The sequence below is a fragment of the Triticum aestivum genome, chromosome 6B (genome assembly GCF_018294505.1).
Source record: "Triticum aestivum cultivar Chinese Spring chromosome 6B, IWGSC CS RefSeq v2.1, whole genome shotgun sequence".
NCBI lineage: Eukaryota > Viridiplantae > Streptophyta > Magnoliopsida > Poales > Poaceae > Triticum > Triticum aestivum.
This window is the reverse complement of record NC_057810.1, coordinates 245,091,802-245,097,370: the sequence shown is the minus strand read 5'-3', so window position 1 is coordinate 245,097,370 and position 5,569 is coordinate 245,091,802. Positions and strand designations below refer to the sequence as shown.

Here is a 5,569-nt window from a genome sequence, read left to right as displayed (position 1 = left end):
ACTGCCGATTCAAGCATTACTAGCAAAAGCCAGGCTTTAGGGTGCTTTAAAGTTCGTGGTGATATGAGCCAAACCTCTCTGCTTACAATCAAACACGTTTTTTTTTTTTGGCCCAACTCAACTGGGCCTGATTGGAGGTAGGTAATGCGCAACCAAACACGTCCTAAGGAGAGCCCAAAGCCATAAATCGGATATGGCAGAACAACTATGGGCTGAAGAAATCCCACTCCTCCGAGAGAGCCTCTTCGTATCATTTCTTCCCAGCCACATTCTCTCTCTTCGGAAAAAGAAGAGGGTCCGCCGCCGTGCTCTCACCGGCCGCCTGCCACCCTCCTCTGCTCCTTCTCTTCTCTGCCACAGCTTTGACTCGCATCGGGGTTGCTCTTAGCGGTCGCACAGCAAGGAGCTTGGTTGATAGCAAAGCGACGGACGGTGACATTGGGGCCGCCGCCGCCACCTCCTCCTCGCTAGTCCTCAACGCGGGCCATCGCAGCTTCGCAGGTACCATCATCAACCCTCGAGTCAAAGAAGATACCAGTTTTTGCCATGACCAGCAAGATCCACCTGCTCTTACCCTTCTAGCTGCAGCACGATCGCCGCCGGGCTCCCTTGCTCCCCCCCACCCCCCTCCCGTTGGGTAAAGGATTTAAACCTAACCTTTTCGCACGATAGGTAAGATCCACAGCACCTCTCCTTTCTAGCTCCAGCATTCTTCGGCCGTGGCACCGCCATCAGTCGTTAGTTTGAGATAAAAACCTCATTTCCGGCAGGATTCAGGCAATTCTCATACGAGCTTTCCCCCCAACTTGCAGCCGCAGGATCATCCACTGGCAGATAGGCCGCATCACCTCGTCCTCCCACCCGCGCGGCGGCAACATCAAATCGAGGATCAGCCGGGGCAGACTCAACTCTTCTGTTAAGGTGAAAATGCGTCACCTTTGCAGTTTAGTACATCCAGTAATTGTCATTGCGCTCTGTCGTACCGCAACCAGCAGTGGGAATTTTACATATGATTATTTCTTTTGGGTTCCCAATATATGCTGTCCAAATTGGTTCGAGTACTCTGAAGTTGCATATATCCTGGACAGCATATATTCATAACTTTCTTTTGTCTGTTAAAATTAAATTAATGGTTTTAGTGTTTGTCGGATGACATGTTTGTCTGAATTTATACAGTTATGGCATTTTGCTATCATCAAAACTATTAATTTTTTTACCTTGAACTAGCATCAATCTTTAATTATGTTATTGTTGTGCTCAGGTTCATTCATTGAATTGAAAAGGAAAGGCATTTCCAGAGAATGGCAAAATCAAGGTACATTTATCAACTTGAAATTCTGCATATCCGATGCTTTAAATTACCAGGTTGACTAATAAAATCTGGAGAGTAAAATGAGACCTGAAATTGTGCCCACACGGTAGTTTACTAGATAGGGGTCTTAGGTTGAAAAAGCTTGTCACCAAGGAAAGCCACCATTTGTCCAAGCCGTTTCCCTTTTTACTTATTTTTCTCATGTTTATTTTAAAAAGGATCACTATGCTTCAAGATTGTTTGTCATCTCAATAATTTGGTGGCTGAGGTCCAAATACATGGTACCACACCGCTGAACTGCAAGCCAGCGGCATTGTTGACGACTGTGTGCGCCGCGGGCAGAGGTACAAGGGGGCTGCACAAGCACAAACTGCGGGCAGCGGTTCGCCTCCGTTTCAATGAATAAGATCCACGTATTTTGATGTTGTAACTTTGACAATGAACTAGGCCAACAATGTATAAGTTATGTGGCTTGAAACTCTTTTCGAATACAAATTCAACAACGTAACTTTTGTCGCACATAACCAAAATGTTGTTGGTTAACTTTATGGTAAAAGTTAGATCTTGAAATGTGTGTGCACCTTATTCTTTGGATATTTTGAATGGAGGTGGTGGAATACAAAATAAAACGTGGCAAAATAAAAACGCCAATGCAAATCATTAAATAGTGGCATAGATATTATCAGAAAAATAAAACGTGAGTAGCCAGCAACTAACAGAGGGAGGGAGGCCACGACATTCTGGACAACATAGAGATCCTTGAAGATCAGTGGGAGGGAGGATCACTATGTTTCAAGATTGTATGATAACGAACTGTTTTAATACATCTTTTGTGCGAGATGTAGCAGTGTCAAAATCACCAACAAAAACTCCAACCTCCAAGATCAGTTCAGGGGCATGTTTGGCTCATAACCAACCTGTGCGTACATAAGCAGCAACTTTGAGCAGCTAAACCCACATAACTTGCTTGATCAAGTATCCTTGCCGAAACCATTTACTGCTCTAGATGCTAGACCGTGCAAAGAGGCACTTGCAGATTATACACATTCACAGAACATAACATATACATACAGACATAACCTCAACCTTCTCTTGCTATGGAGCCTTACAGCCATTCGAGTATTTCAGCTTCGTGCTAACAATGATTCCTACAAACAGCCTGATCAAACATATCGATCCCTTTAAACAGCAGCATGTTGCATTTTGCTCTGCGCACACATGTATCAGCGCCTTCTGAGCTATATGCATGAAAAGCAGAAGGCCAAGCAACAGAGGTCAGATCATACAGAGTCAATTATCATCCAGGGTGCTACGCCCTCTAGCAGCTGAATCTTTTCTCCAAGAGTTCCATTATCCTGCTTCACATGACATAGTTCACTTCAACAATTATACCTTTCACGAACACAACAGCTTCCAATCCATCCAGTTCAAATCATTAACTTTGAAAATATGCTTTCTACAGAGAGAACCAATCAACCTCTCCGCTGCCTCCTCATTGTCTTATTAGCAGAACTAAAAGGGCCATCGCTGTAGCTCCCCTGTTTCAGGTTGTCCAGCACCACCGTACCAGGGATGAATGCATTCAGATAGCAATAATGACCGCTATTCCTGTGTTTGGTCTGATATATAGTAGGCGCCCTTCCAAATTCTTCACAACTTCATTCAAAATCACCTTGCATGACACACTGCCAGTCTGAATTTCTCCTGCAACATGGTAAAAAAGAATGAATGAGAACACATAAAAAGATAGCAGAACAAAAAGGCAGAGCAAACCCACCGATCGGCCAGGGACAAATCCCAACATTTATGGCCATACACTAATTCTTCTCACCATTTCTGGCAACCATAGTTCATAGTCAGTCAATAGTCACTGCAAAAGGCCCATACAAGATCAAGCCCACACAGCTCAATTCGCAGTCCTCTGCTTTCTTCATCATGATCGCGCAACCTTGCGAGGGCTGGATGGGAATAACGTCAAACCTGAACTTTTGGTGCTATTTTTTTGAGCTATGAAAGGCCAAAGATGTCCCCAGTGATGGGGTACTGGGCAATGCCGCTATTCCACATTCACGAATAGCGCTGTAAGGTTTACATTGTTGGGTGTTACATGAAACCGCCCTCGTACTAGCAATTGAAGTGGTTGTACTGCAGCCCTCACCCCTTCCTGTTTAACTGACCTTGCTGACTAAGGCCTCTACGGGTGGGACGTGACCTAGGACTTCTTCGAGTGCCGCATCTTCCCCTTGGGCCCGCGGAATTCCTATTTTGGGAGTTCTCCGAGGAAGAAGCTAGGTCTGTAGTCATCGTTAAGCTTTTTTATGCCTATCGTCGGTAAGCTTTTTTATGCCTTGCTGCAGCTGCTCGTAGCATCCTGCATGGCTAGCCTTCTTGCTGTCGCAGGTTACCCAAGGGACCAAGCTCTAGCTTGGGCCACATTAGCTAGCACTGGCGCATACGATGGAGAGAGATCTCAACCGAAACTTAGGGGTCGTGAGCTAGAACCATCCGACTCCCAGACGAGGAAAAGACGGGGTGACCGCGACGCCATGGAGCTCCTCCCCTCAAATGTCCCATGGTGCCCTGTAATCATGATATCATGTGACTCTTGGTCTTCTCTTACGAGGGATTTGATCTTTGGTGCCCCATAATCACGATATCCTGTGACTCTTGGTCTTCTCTTATGAGGGATTTGACCTTTGTCATAATGGCGATTCCAGTAGTATGTGCCCTATCCGAGACCCCCTGATGTCCATTCCCCCATCAAAGGAATCTTCCAAGCCATAGTTTCGCTCGGATGCCGAGGAGGCCCATCCCGTTGAGATGGAAGATGAACTTCTCATCCAAGAGTTATGGGCACGAGTCGAGGCTAGACACATGTGCGCACATGATTTCGATCCTCTAGAACACTAATCTGCAAAAGAGACAATAGTTGCGGTGGATCTATATTGTGTTTTTCGTATTAGTTAAGGACTAACCTGAAGTCGTGCGCAATTAGCATCGCTGGGTGCTCGTCGGTCAACGCCGGACACGACCAGCCGTAAGGCGGACATGTCGGATTTGCATGCCAAGGTGGTCACCGGACGGACATCAACTTGAGGTTAGCCCTATGAGTCCAGACTATGGAACAACACATCACCGTTGCGTGGGCGGAACTTGAGCAAGTGCCCCGCACCACGCCGGCTGAAAAGGGGAGCAAGGATTGTCATGGGAGGTTCTTGGTGGCGTCACATAAGGAGTCGGTGTGGTCTGTCTTTGGCTTCTACAACCTTTTTCTATCCTATTTAGGCCTATGGATGGAGCCCCCAAGGATCTCGACAATCTAAGTGACTTGGGGCATGTTGAAGAGTTCTTCGTTTGCTTAATGCAGCTGGTAGTGGCGAACAAAGTGAAGGAAGCGAGCGGAAGGATTGCTTTCTGAGTTCTTGCCCTGAACCATGGACAACTTTCCTGATGTTGACCTATTGGTGATAGGAGACCATGTTTCGTGAACAGGTTCAGGGTGGGTGGACGGTAGCTCCGTGCGGGTCCTCGAACCTTGGTGCTCCTCGAGAATGTTTCATCCCCGGGAAGCCCACGCTAGTAAGCTCGATACTTGTAATAGTGGAAAAATAACGCAAAAAATTATATAATTATAAGAAAAGGACATAGCATCTTTGTTTGCTATGGCCCCCCCGTGCCACTAGCTTATAGAAAAATAGATTTTTTGACCTTTCCTAGCCCCCCGATCCGCTTGACTCAAAGGAATCATGTCTTGGGGAAGGCGGCCTTTCCTGCGATGTCGGTTGCGCGAATGGGCCGTGAAGTCCTAGCCGACCCCATGGTCCCCATTCGTCTCTATAGCAAGCTGCATGGAATAAGGCTTCACGTGGCACTCTTGGACTTTTGAGAGAGATTAATTTCCAAGTGTTAGCGGCTAGAAAGTCCAAGGTGGGTTGCCATACCACGAGGTGCCCCCTCGAATCCCGTGTAATATCGTGGACTAAGCACCAATAGTATTTTAATAAAAAACAGCTTTGTGACATGCCCCCTGAGAGGTCAGGCCACTTAGATTGGCCAAGGCGAATGTGAATCTAGGGTTTGCCATGTGGATCTGAGGAACTCCCTAGGGGTAGATTACCCTCTAATGTCGGTGGAGCCATCTTGAGAGACCACGGCCAAAGTTGTGCCTCCGTCTCATGTTCTTCGGCCGCGTTGCTCAACTCCATGAGGAAGTGGGGGCAAAAGGTTGTATATGGTTGCTAGATGCGACATCTTCCA

General features: G+C 46.7%; 2 long non-coding RNA genes across 2 annotated transcripts in view; one reads left to right on the top strand and one right to left on the bottom strand.

Moving 5' to 3' along the window:
* The first annotated feature begins 237 nt into the window (after positions 1 to 237).
* Positions 238 to 1,846, top strand: LOC123136801 (uncharacterized). The gene is made up of 5 exons (XR_006467289.1): positions 238 to 501; positions 589 to 672; positions 813 to 921; positions 1,262 to 1,315; positions 1,531 to 1,846. It is a non-coding gene; the product is annotated as an uncharacterized lncRNA (long non-coding RNA).
* Positions 1,847 to 2,050: 204 nt separating this feature from the next.
* The window catches only part of LOC123136800 (uncharacterized), a 10,468-nt gene continuing 6,949 nt past the window's right edge, over positions 2,051 to 5,569 (bottom strand). Inside the window, exon 4 of the long non-coding RNA XR_006467288.1 lies at positions 2,051 to 3,016. This is a non-coding gene — a long non-coding RNA (uncharacterized lncRNA). The remainder of the gene's footprint in view (positions 3,017 to 5,569) is intronic.